This window comes from Dasypus novemcinctus, chromosome 19 (assembly GCF_030445035.2).
Source record: "Dasypus novemcinctus isolate mDasNov1 chromosome 19, mDasNov1.1.hap2, whole genome shotgun sequence".
Classification (NCBI taxonomy): Eukaryota; Metazoa; Chordata; class Mammalia; order Cingulata; family Dasypodidae; genus Dasypus; species Dasypus novemcinctus.
In genome coordinates, this window is record NC_080691.1 from 58,645,429 (window position 1) to 58,659,551 (window position 14,123).

Genomic DNA, 14,123 nt, shown 5'->3' on the forward strand with positions numbered 1-14,123 from the left:
GCAAAGATAAACATTTTCATTACAATATGGAGTAACTGGGAGTGAAACATGAGTCATGGATTCTCTACAGTAAACCTGCAGGGCATCCTCCGCTTCATTTCAGTTTTAGAGTCATTCTTAGATGATGGTTTCTTCTCCCTGGGGCCTTATTGGAACCAACCCTTTCCACATCCAACAGCCATTTTCTTGGTTCCACCCTCATCAAGCATCTGGCTGTCAACCAAGCTCCAGAACTCACCCTCCCAAAGTGATTGCCACACCTTTTCCAATATTTGGGTTAGAGTTTTAACCCCCCTAGTACAGTGATGTGATAACAACATTTCCAGTAACCTTTAGCATACAGGCTAAATGCTCTCAGAGCAATAAGTTGACCACTTGGCATTTCCTAACCTTTCGCATGCAGGCTCAACCCTTTCCAATGAATTGACAACCTGGTCTTCCCTTATCCATAGGGGCAGGTTCAACCCTCTCAGACTTGTGGGGTGCTGACCTTAACTGCCATAACACTTGGGAATGTGTTCTACCCTCTCTGTACCCTGGGGTGGCAAAACTCTCCCAGAACATCAGAAAGAAACATCCACCCTCTTCCATTGCTTGCGCAAACTCATCTTCTCTGTACACCTATGTGAGTTTCTTCTATTCTCCCAAGGTGATGTCTAAATTCCAGATCTCACCTTTGATGGTTTTCTTCTTAAAGCTGTTTGTCCTTCAATCTCTCCTTTCCATGTCCTTTTTATTTAATGGTGACAGTGGTTTTGTTCATACAGCTCTCTCAAAAACCTTGTTGGTGCAGCATGCAGGAAGCAGGGGTCCAAGCCATCAGACAGTAAGATTTTCACAAGTCTTTCCAAGATAACTGCATCTTCAATCCTGATTTACAAGTTCCAAGTTTAGTTAAGTCCTCCAATAGGGCACTTTCATCTGGGAGCTTGATTTCCAGAGGCTTGGAATTTTCAGAATCAGTTTCTATTTACTTTGTGCCCAACAGTTCCATCCTCAGTATATCTATCTTGTCTATCATTTTGCTATAAGCTGCAAGGAAAAGGCAAGCTGTATTCTTTGTGTTTACTTTGGAACATTCTTCAACTAAATGCCTAGGCTTGCCATTTTCAAATTCTGCCTTCCATAAAACACCAGGATTTAACTTTGCTAAATTCTCTGCAACTTTAAAGCATGGATTGTCTTTCCTTCAGTTTCAAATAATAGTTTCATCATTTACTTCTAAGCCACCATAAAAAGTCTCTTTAGCATTCATATTGCTATCAACAGTCTCTTCAAAGCAATCTAGGCTTTTTCCATCAAGAATTTCACAATTACTCCAAAAAATACCCTTAACCATTTATAAAACCATTCCAGCATTTTGGTAATTGCAAAAGCACTAGCACATGCTGGTACCAAATTCTAGTAGTCAACCAAAGGGGTGCTGATGCAAAATGCCAGAAATTGATTGGTTTTTATAAAGGTATTTATTTGGGGTAGGACCTTACAGTTACCAGGCCATAAAGCGTCAGTTACTTACCTCACCAAAGTCTATTTCTTTGTGTTGGAGCAAGATGGCCGCTGATGTCTGTGAGGGTTCAGGCTTCCTGTGCTCCTCTGTTTTCTCCACAGGGTCAGCTGTAGACTATAAGGATCTCAAGACTTTGCCTCTCTGCATAAGATCAGATATAGACTATCAGGCAATTGACTCTATCTCACTCTCTCTCCAGGGTTTCTGCCATGTCTAAGGATCCATCTCTATTCCTCTGTGTTCATCTTCTGCCTCAGATCCTCTCTTCCTGTGGCTTGCTTTCTTTCCTCTGTGAGCTTACTTCCCAGGGCTCTAAATCAAAACTCCAAAATCAAAATCTTCCAGCATCAGAAAACTTCAACTCTGTCCTTTACCATGCCTTTTATCTGTGAGTCCCCACCTACCAATATTTGGTGACACAATGCCCTAAATCCATAGTCTAAAACACAGCACATTTTCATCATTTATATCTTAACTTTTCATTTATGCCTCAACAAATTTTCATTAAGCATACAAATAATTTTCAAATGATGTAATAAAAATTCTGATTGTAGTATTTTATTTTTCTGAATTACATTTGAGATGAAGCTGGGTGCTTCACTCATTTTAATACTAGTATTCATTAGGATCATATGCATATACATGTATAGAAACCAGAAAGAACATACATTTAACATGAGAAGACATTACTTAGTCTGTGTCCTTGGTATGTATTTGTAAAACATTCTAACATTGCAAATAAGAAGTTCCAGTACTGGGCATGTTTAAAGATTTCTCCTCTACCCTAATAATGCTGGTGTATTTTTACACAAGTCCTCTTAGTGATGTCAATCAACTAAGAGTGGGACTTTGTCTATGAATTGCTAGATAGCCGTCATTTCCTAGTGACATGAACTGTGAATTATACCCCTATAGGTTTTGAAGGTTACACTGCCTTGATTTACCTTTCAGCAGTAAGAGAACCAATCATTAGGGGAACTAAAGGTTTTCAATCTCCATGGCACTGGAAAATAGAAATATATTTATTAGAACTCTATGTAAATGAATCCTGAAGTGGAAGCCAGAAACTGAGTGAAACTACACATGCCAGTTTCTGCTGTGTGCTAGGAGCAGTATATATAGGTAATGAATCTCCCTGAGAAAATCCTCCCAAAATAATCCTGTTAGAAGAAATTCCATTCTTCACCTTTTGGTCTATCATAGTTTTGACTTTTTCTTCTGCCTGCTAAAATCCAGGTTATTCCTTCTGTGAATTGTGTGAAAGCCCAATTAACATCAAGCCAAGAAGGTAAACTCATGTTCATGTTGAATGTAATAGTCATAACCAGAGCGTGCAAACAGATATATTTGATATGTGAACTTCTGATACCTGCAAAGGCTTTTGCCCATCCATGCCTTGTTTCTCCCAATCCATGAAGAACAATCACTTGTGGACTTGTGGGTGGCAGGCAAGATGGCAGACTGTGGGGCTGATATGTTGCCGCACATGAATGGCTAGGCAGCTATACTTCTTGAACAAAATATGAGACGTGACAGGCCCGGGTCATGTCTACAGGTTGTTTTCATATTCATATTTTAAGTAATACATTAGGTATGAGATTTGGAAATATATGTTCTTGCCTGTAATTAGACTAATTAATTTCACAAATGTCTTAGAAACAAGTGTTTATATTTGTTGAAATTTAATTTATCATATTTTTCTTCTATTAATACTTTCTACAACCATACATTTTTCATGATTATTTTTTTAATTTCAATGTCATAAATATTGCAAACTCCCCAAACACATTGATTTTCTTCTTCTCCCTCAGTGGTTTCTGCTCACTTATTTCACTCTATTACAATAATGGTGGAATTTTTCTTCCTTTATTTTATAGTGTGATAATTCTTTCTCATTTGAAGATTTTCCTAAAAATTTGGATAATTTTGTTTTTTGAACAAGTTTGATATTGAGATTTCATGAGATATGGTTTGCTGTAGTGTTTGGTTTCCTTTTTTTTTTTTTTTTCCAGGTTGCTCATTTGATTTAATAGGGTTGTTCTTTGGTGTAAAAATGAGGTGTATATTTTCTCAGGTGTCAGACTTCTTATCATCTTACCTTTAGATACCCAGGGGATATATTTATTTCTCCTGAACCCAAAATTTAAACCTCACAGCTCCCATCTGAAAGACCTGACATTTCAGCTTTGCACCACCACTGTCAGATATTCTAGATTAGAAGATATCTATATTTTTTGTATGATTTCAAAATCATATTTTTATTTTTTGGAAGTTTTAGAGAGTTTCTCCTTCTTCAATACATAGGATATTAATATTCACATTTCTGCAGTTATTCATATTTTCTTATCTAATGATGCTTTCCCATATTTATACCCAGCAATTTAATAAAAACATATATTGTGTTTATTTGCATTCTGCACTTTGAGGAGTATGAGTTCAGGCAAAAGGCTGCACTGTATAGATAATCCATCTCTACTGATGTAATTGTGCCCTATCAGGTTGAAGCTTTATAAAACAGAATACAGTGCTTTGCTTTTAAGAACATAAGGGGAATGATTCTTCTCAGTAGGAAAGGAAATGGAAGCTAGGGCTGTAAGCTTATGAATGGAAACAGGAAACCCTAGAGAATAACAGGAAGTGCCATCTGCACTGAACTGTAGTTTTATGCAGAGGTGTGGGCACAGCAGAAAACCAACCCTGGATCTTGTACAGAAGGTCCCTGGGGTTGTGGTTCTGTGCTCTCTGTGCACAGTAATAAGTGGCTTTGTCTACAGGGTCCATGTTGGTCATTTTTAGGAAAACCTGGTTACTGGATGTGTCCTTGGAGATTGTGTGCCGGCTTTTCAGAGATGGAGCGTAGTACTTATTATCATGCCAAAATATGTTTGCAAGCCACTCCAGTGCCTTCCCTGGGGGCTGGCGGATATAAGCAACACCCATTCCAGAAGTGCTGAGTGAGAACCCAGAAAAGGTGCAGGTCAGTGAAAGGGTCTGTGTTGGTTTCACCATATCAGAACCAGACTCCTTCAGTGTGACCTGGGAAAACGTCCCTGTGAAGAGACAGAATGAGAAGGAAAAGGTAGTTCAGCATGAAAAGGGGTCTTTTAATCCCTGTGGGATTCCCTGCCCATAGGACTCACATGAAGGGACAGTCAGCAGCAGGAGGATGGAGCAAAGCCTGTCCATGGTGGAACCGAGGAGTGATGGACACAGGCCCAGTGATCAGCTTATCAACATCAACCCAGGAGAAGGTGGAGCTGGGGGAGATTTGCATTTACCTTATATAGTCCTGACCCCTAGGTTTCAGAATGCAGAACACAGTGAGGATGGAAGCCTTTGGTGGAGGGTCATTGAACCCTTAGTTCTGGGCCCCCATGTCTTGACTCCAAGGGTTGACACCCCATCCATTTTAGAACAAGGACTCTTGTTACCTGGGTTCTTGGAATGTCCCTGTGGATTGGACAGGCCAAGCCTGTGAAGCTCCGATTCCAACAGATATTCCAAGAGACAGAATCCTATAATTGGGTGCTCTTTCCCTGTATCCTATCCCTTTACATTCCTTTCATAGAGGTGTGTGGCTAGAGAACAAGAATACAATCTTATTCCTGCCTTCAGAGACAGAGAAATGTGTTCTTGTGTTTATCTTTTAATGTTTATGCTAATGTAATTTATATGATCTAAAATTTTCTATTTTAAACACATTCACATATATGATTCAGTGCTATAAATTATACTCAAAATGAATTGCTATTATCAGCAACATTCATTTTCAAATTGGTGGTGTATACAATTCAAAATAGTAATTTTGTACAAATTAAGGAATAACTATTTATTCTTTATCTCCAACCCAGTCCCTTGGAACATATATTCAATATTTTAACTCTATGAGTTTGCTTATACTAATCATTTGCTATCAGTGAAGTCATATAAAATTTCTCCTTTTTTGTCTGACTTATTTTGCTGAGCATAATTGCTTCAACTTTCAACTGTGTTGTGGCATGTTAGGTAATATTCCATCCCATTCACAGTTTTGGAAGTGTTTGGGCAGGATTGATATTAATTATTTTTTAATGCTTAGTGTAATTCATCCATGAAAACTTGGATTTTATTTTTTAGGTGTTTTGTGGTGACTAATCAATCTGTATCTATGTAATTTGTTTATTGAGATTTTCTATTAATTCTAGCATCAGTGTAATATTTTCAGGTGTTTCTAGGAATTTGCCCATTTCATCTAAGTTGTCTAATTTATCATAAATATTCCAAGTATAACTTAATGATCTTTTTTAAAAACTCTGGTCTGTAACAATGCCTGACACTTTCTTTAGAGGAACAATGTACAGTACCTTATGAAGTTTGAACTGTTTTCTTTAATTACCACTATATTTAAATGTGCATATTTATGTAAAATTATGTGTGAACCATGTGTGAAATTAGAAAACAATGTGAAATCTGCTTTCAATTTATACCTGCATGTATAATCACTACATAGGAAACATTTTGTTGCTCTTTTTTGTTTATAAAAGCGTCCCTTAATGAGATTTTATATAAATACATAAATATAGGCATTAATTTTGGGGAGATATTTTGTAAATATATGTAGCCTCTCTGACCATCATGATCATCCATGATTCTTACTGAATATTCAGGTCAGAAGTGGTTGAAAGCTTTTGTGGGCTGGTCCTCAGAATACAGGTTCTGCAGGTAAATCTTACCCACTGTGTGATTTAAGAACTGATGATATAGAAAATATCCTGGAAGATGAAGTTCAGTGTTTCATGTCCACTCAATGTCAAATGTACCATTAGTTTTTCTAGGACTATTTCATGTAGGGCTCCAGGGCTATTTCACAGATGAAGTATGGTCAGAGTCCCTCCCTTTAGAGTGCTGATCTGGCAGCTTTTCTAGGAATCAAAGGAGATCCCAGAAAATATGGGATGAGTCACATCAGTCTTGAGGTTGATCAATACAGTCACAATCTCATCCTCCCTTATATCACAATTGGAACAGAGTAAGTACACTGAGATAGCAAAGCCTGATGAGTGGCCTGTGGGTTGAATTGTGACACCCACAGAGGTGTACATATAGCTAAAGTTAGTCAAAGCTTATTCATACAATTATGCACTCAAGATGAATTGTTCCTCAATAAAAAAATTTGAAAATCCTTTGCAGAGATGACATCAATTTAGAACTTAGAATTCTCAGGCATTCTTTCCCAGCATCTGAGGTTTTTTTTTGGCAAGTGAGGAACTATTATGAAAAAAAGATAATGTCCTGCTCCTTTAATAAGATCATGTGTTTAGAAATGGGATAAAAGACACAAATCAACAATCACATTTCCACATGAATCATGTACACACAAAGACTGATATGAACACAGACTAATGCCTATAAAATAACATACATTCACTACTATAAACACTAACAAAACACTAACAAAATCACACACACTAACCCCCACTCAGACACACATTGCTTCAAGCACAATCTAACACATAAGGTAAGTTTAACAATGAAACACCAAAACTAACACATTTATTACTAGCTCACACAGTAATAAACACAGACACACACACTATCATACAAACTAGCACCCACAGAGTAACAGACTTATCTACCCACACACTAATGCACACATATCAACACAGGCAAATGTTCATACAATAGCCTGCATGATCTACACATCAACACAAACTATGACACATACTTAGATTAGGATCTGCAAGCATATTTGTATATATGAGAAAGAGATGTTCTGTTGGAAAAATGATTTCTCTTTAAGAAGAGGAAATACTAGGATAATTCAAGAAGCTCCTACTCAAACTTTGCACTGGTTCATCAGATGGGCTTCAGTGATTCCTTGATCTTTTGCTCCACCTGCTGCTCAGTCACATTCTACCATCTGCAGGGAAACTTTTGTGCCTGGAATCCATTACCTTTCTCTCACAGTCTGTTTGTTTTTTTTGTTTTGTTTTGTTTTGTTTTTGATAGTTTACATTATAGTTTATTCTTTTTTTTATTTAACAATTTTTATCTTTATTTATTTTTTAATATTACATTAAAAAAAATATGAGGTCTCCTATACCCCCCACCCCGTCACCCCACTCATCCCCCATAACAACAATCTCCTCCATCATCATGAGACATTCATTGCATTTGGTGAATACATCTCTGAGCACTGCTGCACCTCATGGTCAAAGGTCCACATCATAGCCCACACTCTACTACGTTCTACCCAGTGGGCCATGGGAGGACATACAATGTCCGGTAACTGTCCCTACAACATCACCCAGGACAACCCGAAGTCCCCAAAACGCCTCCACATCTCATCTCTTCCTCCCATTCCCTACCCCCAGCAGCCATCATGGCCACTTTCTCCACACCAATGCCACATTTTCTTCAATTACTAATCACAATAGTTCATGAATAGATTATCAGTAAGTCCACTCTAATCCATACTCTCTTCCTCCAACCTGTGGAACTTGGAATTATTGTGTCCACTCCACATCTGTAACAAGAGGGTGCTTAGATTCCACATGGATGCAATCTTCCCACTTTCAGTTGTAGGCACTCTTGGCTCCATGGTGTGGTTGTTGACCTTCTTCAACTCCATGTTAGCTGAGTGGGGTACTTCCAATAAACCACAGTGTAGGAGCTGAAGTCTGTTGAGGTTCAGGGCCTGGCTATCACATGGTAAGTCCAGAGATTCAGATCCTCTGGGTATATATTAAACCCCAGCACCTACTACAGTTCTGGTCATAGTAACAGGAGAGGCATGTGAAAAAGATCACATCTGAGTCCAACTCCATCACACAGAAACACAAACTCCAAAATAGGGCCAACTGACATGGCACTGAACTCCATCTGCCATGACCATAGAACCTGTGCCCTCAGAAGAACCAATATCCAGGGTTGTATCTACTTTATCTGTCTCTGGTACTCTGCTGAGGTGTGCGTAAGGGCCACCCCTCTGATAACCTCCCGGCTCTTTTTGGAGACTCAGAGCCATATAAACTCATTTGTCCTTTCCATTTCCCCCTTGATTCAGGTCAAAAAGCATTTTTAACTCCTGGTATTATATGTAGATTGAGATATTCTGCTGGTCTGAGTTGACCCTTTTATTTAAGGTCATTTTCTAGTTACATCATCAGCTGGTATTAGTAATCCCCCGCCTCACAGTCTTTCTTAAACATTGATACATGGCTCTTTCCAAGGCAGTCATGGAGATCAAATGAAACAGAAACTGGTTCTTGGGCATATCTCTGGGATGGATGTTCTGTTGTGGTAGAAAGAGTGGGTTGCAGTATGCAATATAAGTGACAACAATGCATCTTATCCACTGAGATGCTACTCTGGTGACTGTTGGATTCAGTATCATCAGAAAATATGGGCTATGTTAAATAAGTTTTAGGTGAATAAATGGTATTTGAGGGGTTGCTTTGCATTGGATAGACACCTCCTGCTGTACCTGAGATAGCAGATTTGAGGACAAGGTCAACCACAGTAAGTGAGTTGGACTGTCACTATTCACCTCCTTTCCTACCAATCCCTAAGACACTTACAGGACATTATTGCTATTAAGAAAAGCAAGAACTCCAAGGTTTTCCAGTCCATGAGATAATCCTATCACTGAGAAGAAACCCAGTAAATAGAGAAGAACAAATTTTCCCATTCTGGGTCTGTGCTTACCCTGGTTCTCATCTGCATGTGGGAGAGCCCTTGCTTCTAAGCCATGGGATGTTCAGTAAGGGGATTGTTCCACATGGTCGTACAGGAGCATCTTCCTGCAATCTCTGTCCACTAGACTAACAGTGCATAAGTTTATAAATGAGATTTATTTTAAGGAAGTTGCATAAATGATCATGTTGGCAAGATTAAATTGCATAGGGCAGACTGAATTCTGGAAGTTAGAGGAATTCAGGCAAGAGCAATTTTGAAGTCTTGATTTCAAAATCCTTAGGGAAGCCAGTAGGCTCAAAGTTTAGACATGAGGAAGAATTTCCTCTTCTTCTGCAAATCACAATTTGTTAGTATTTTCCTCAGGAATTTCAACTCACTGGATGAGATCAACCCAAATAATTGAGGGTAATCTTCTTAACTTAAAATCAACTGTTTCTTACTGTAACTTAAAATCAACTTTTACAATACATCATCACTGCAACACCAAGGCCAGTGTTAGAAGTAAAAACTGGACATCAAAGTATAGGGAAATTGATACCTAATATTAACATTCACAGTCTGCTGGTTGTCAATTCTGAACCCATAAGTGTCTACTTGAAACATACTTAACCTCCAAATAAGAAAATAACAAAATCAAACTTCCTTCTAACATGATTCAACTCTTCTGTGTACACCTACCAATGTACTAACACATTCCTCAGAAGAGAATCCAACACCTTGGGTGATAACCATGATTATCCATGATGTCTTTTTAAAATTATTAAATTGTCTTTTTTAAAAGATACATAAATCGCAAAAAATATTACTTTAAAAAATATGAGGTTCCCACATAACCACACCCCATTAGCTCACTCCTCCCACATCAACAACTTCTTTCATCATCGTGGCACATTCATTGTGTTTGGTGAGTACAATTTGTAGCATGCACTGCTTGGATTATAGTTTACACTGTAGTTTACACTCTCCCTCAGTACATTCAGTGGGTTATGGCAGTATATATGATGTACAGCATCTGTCCCTGCAATATCATTTAGAGCAACTGCAAGTCCAAAAAATGCCCCTACATCTCCTCGCTACTTCCCTCTCCTGCCCTCAATAAGTTCCTTGACCACTTTTTCCAAATCATAGTACAACTTTTGCTACATGATGTGGAAAATAAAGTCAGGAAAACAAAAATACAATACATACAATTATATACATTTAAATGAAGAACTACACATAATTGTATTGCTCATTTTTATGATTTATCATAAGCTTTTTACCTGGTATTTATCACTACCATCTCTCAATAACTATTCCATATCCCCTTTGCCCTCAGGTAGTTCCTGAGATTAGATTATTGCTGTTATTTGTCTGCTGGAGTGACCTAAATCATCATTCCTTAATGGGATGTACAATTAATAATTATCTTTAATGAGATGTTGTAGCTTTCCATTGATTCTATTCACAGAGCATGCTATTACTAAGAGGTGTCCTATATCATCTCCCACAATCAAGTAACTCTCTAGCTTGCCTCCATTCTGTCGTAGTAATCTAATTCCCCCTCCCCCTTGGTAATCAGCATCAGTCACCTCAAGTAATATAGTAAATCCCTTCTTTGGTGTTGCTTCAGAAGTATGAGGAGCCAGAAGTGTCTGGGTAGCAGTCTTAACAGTTCAATGGAATCGTGATGTGCCCCTTGTTTGAAGCATGCCTCTTTTGGTACTAAGAACACCAGGCCAGAAGAGCCTAAGTCATAAAGACGTAACCAAACATTTTGGAATTGGATCACCAGGGAGTAGTTATGAGCAGTGCCACTCATATTTTCAAATTTCAATTCATGTATCCATAAACCTTTTTCTGGGAGAAAAAGAACCATATATTGGGTGCTGATTTAGAGTAAATATAGCATAGAAGAAAACATTGTCCCAGACCTGCAGACTGTTTTAACCAGAAGACACTGTAATATATGTGAATCTCCAAATTTCCATGCTATTAGTCTAATAGGCTAGTTCCTTCAGGATTATGGAGAACATGGTAGAAGCAGTTAATTCTATGAGCATGGGTCCATTGCACCACTTCTTTGTTACGAAGTGAATCCATTGATCAGAAATAATATTTATGAAACTCCATAATGGTGTATAAGGCTTTAAATTAGTACAAGCATGATAGATTTCATAGAAGCATTGCTTGTAGGGAATGCAAATTCATATACAGATTAAGTGTCTATTCAAGCAAGAAGAAAACACTTCCCCTTGCATGATATAAATGACTCTGTGTAATCAAATTGACACTGGACAGATCAGCTCAATGATATGTTCAGTGTCAAGACTGTTTTTTGGTCCCTGATTCTGGCAGTTTGGGCACCCAAAAGTGGCTGTGGCCAGGTCACCCTTTGTGAGTGGAGGACCAAGTTGCTCAGCCCATGCACATTTTCCATTACTGACCTTTAGTCAGATTATTTGTGAGATGATTGGGGAATGAAATGAGTTGCAATGGGAAGAGGCAGACTGGAGACCAGAGCAAGAGTCAATCAATTCCTTTCATTTTTAAATTCCTTCTCTAATGGGATCATTCTTAGGAAAGCATTAACTTGGGGCATTAATATTCTTGATTTTGCCCCTTCTTACTAAAGTCTATTTATATTTTTCTCTCAAAGATCTCATTGTCACCAAATTTCCAACAGAGTTCCTTCCATGTACCTAAGCATAGAGCCAAACCATTCATCACAGCACATGAATGACCACTCAAATGCAACTCTGGCCATAACTCCCTTCAAGAATCATGAAGATGAAAATGATTTGCTTGAATTTTTCCCTGTGGTGAGGATTACCATTTAAACAGTCTTTCTATGATGTGCCAGAAAAGGGCTGTAGTGCTGAGTTTTCTACACTTGAGTAATACCTGCATAAAAACAGGGCTGTATGAAATCTAGGCTCAGTATTCTATTCTGTAGTTATAACCAGTTCATGATGAGCAACTTATTAAGCATGGTACCATGGAGGTGTACCGCTAAGAATTATGCTCTGTTAAGACCCAGTAGCAATGAAAAATCTACTTCCCAAAAGGAAGGCAGACCATTTTTCCACAATCATAACTGTCTGCCTTGTGATTCACTTAAGCAGGCCTTCCAAAGTCTCAAACAACATCTCTTATCTTGCACTGGCTCTTCCACCCTATTGATTTGATGGATCCCATGGGCTAGTGGAATAGAAGCTTGCATAAAGTCTGTATGTTTGGAAGAGCTTTCACTTGTTTGGGTCTCCACTCAAAACAAACAGAATTTTCAGTAACTCAGCAGAAGGACCAGAAAGACAAATTCTAATGTGGATTACATAGTCTCCCAAATCCAAAGTGTTCCACTTGGATTTCTGTCTCTGTTTCAGATTTTGACTTGCCAAGTACATCAGTTTATCCTTCACTTAAGAAGATTTATCTTTACAAGTTTCACACCACAGGATGTCTAGAAATTCCACATAGGTGGGTGGTCTCTGAATTTTGTCCAGTTCGCTTTCAGTCCTCTGACATAAATTTTTCTGTCCAATTAGTATAGAATAAATGTTTCTTCTTGCTCACTGGACCTGATCAGCATAATGTGATCAGAGTATTGAAACACTAGATTGGCTTCTGGAAGGGAATGGTGTTCAAGGAACCAATGGCCTAGATTTGGAGAGAGATTTGGGAAGATATGTGTGAGTTGGAAAATGAAGGTGTATTGCTGGCCTTACCACCTGAAAGAAACTGTTATTTCATTGTCTTTCCTTGTAGGAATTAAGGAAACAAAGGGATCAATACCTATATACCTGGTACCATGCAATGTGTTCAATTGCTCAAGCAATGATAATATACCTGGATTAGCAGCTGGAGTAAGAATCAAGACCTAGATAAGTTTATAATAATCTAATGTCATCTTCAATGACACATTTGCTTTCTACACAGGCTAAATAAGTGAGATGAATATAGATTTGGTGGGAAAAACTGCCCCTGAATACTTCCAGTCCTTGATTTTGGATATGAATGCCCATTTTACCTGAAGTCAAATGAATGTTTATTTTAATGATTTATACAAAATACTTCCACAGCTACACTTGGCCATTATTTGACCAAAGTGCAGGGCATCACTAAGAGCTACCTACTGGGAACATCTCTGTTGCTCAAATGTAGCCACTTTCTGAGCTAAAATCAGCCTATAAATGCAATAACTTATCCCCAACATGGGACTTAATTCCTGGGGATGAGCCTCCCTGGCACTCAGGGGTTGCAACCAAGTACCAACATAAATGCAACTGAGGAAAAAAGGTCTTGACCAAAAGGGGAAAAGGTAAAATCAAATGAGGTTATAGGGCTGAGACTTCAAAGAGACTCAGGAGATCATTACAGGATCTCACTGACATACAAAATAAATACTACCCCAAATAGAGGGGCTCCTGAGACTATGGAGACATCCAGACACTATAGTCAGGGCAGATAGCTCAGGACTTTTGCCGCTTGCCAGTGGGCCATACTTTAGCATTTTTGCTCCCCAGTGTGACAGAGTTGGACTCAGCTGTGGTTTACCTACACATGGCTTTTCTGTCCTTCTATTTGATCCTATAATTAGTACTAGAGTTGGTAAGTGTACATCCAAAAGACTTAAATCTTGGGGATATTCACATGCAAGCTTGGCCCTGAATCTCAAAAGAGTAACAACACCTACTCTCCAATTCACTGGACTCACCAAGGACAACTAACAAGGTGATGATGGACAAACAGCATACCAATGAACTGAGACTGTCTATAACTGTCATCAGGAGAGTTCTATCCATTGGCCAGATATGATTGAAGGTCCCCATTTTCAATTAAAGTTGGAGTGAGCATCACCACCCCATAGTCCTTAGAATTGTAGAATGAGCTATGTACTAAAGTAGACTGACTAGTATTCTTTTATAGTCATTGTGATTCTAGCATTGGCAGAAAG

At 38.4% G+C, this 14,123-nt stretch overlaps 1 pseudogene; it reads right to left on the reverse strand.

The window, feature by feature from the left end:
- Window positions 1-2,337: 2,337 nt before the first annotated feature.
- Window positions 2,338-2,998, reverse strand: LOC101425501 (acyl-protein thioesterase 1-like; annotated as a pseudogene).
- Between the last annotated feature and the right edge of the window lie 11,125 nt (window positions 2,999-14,123).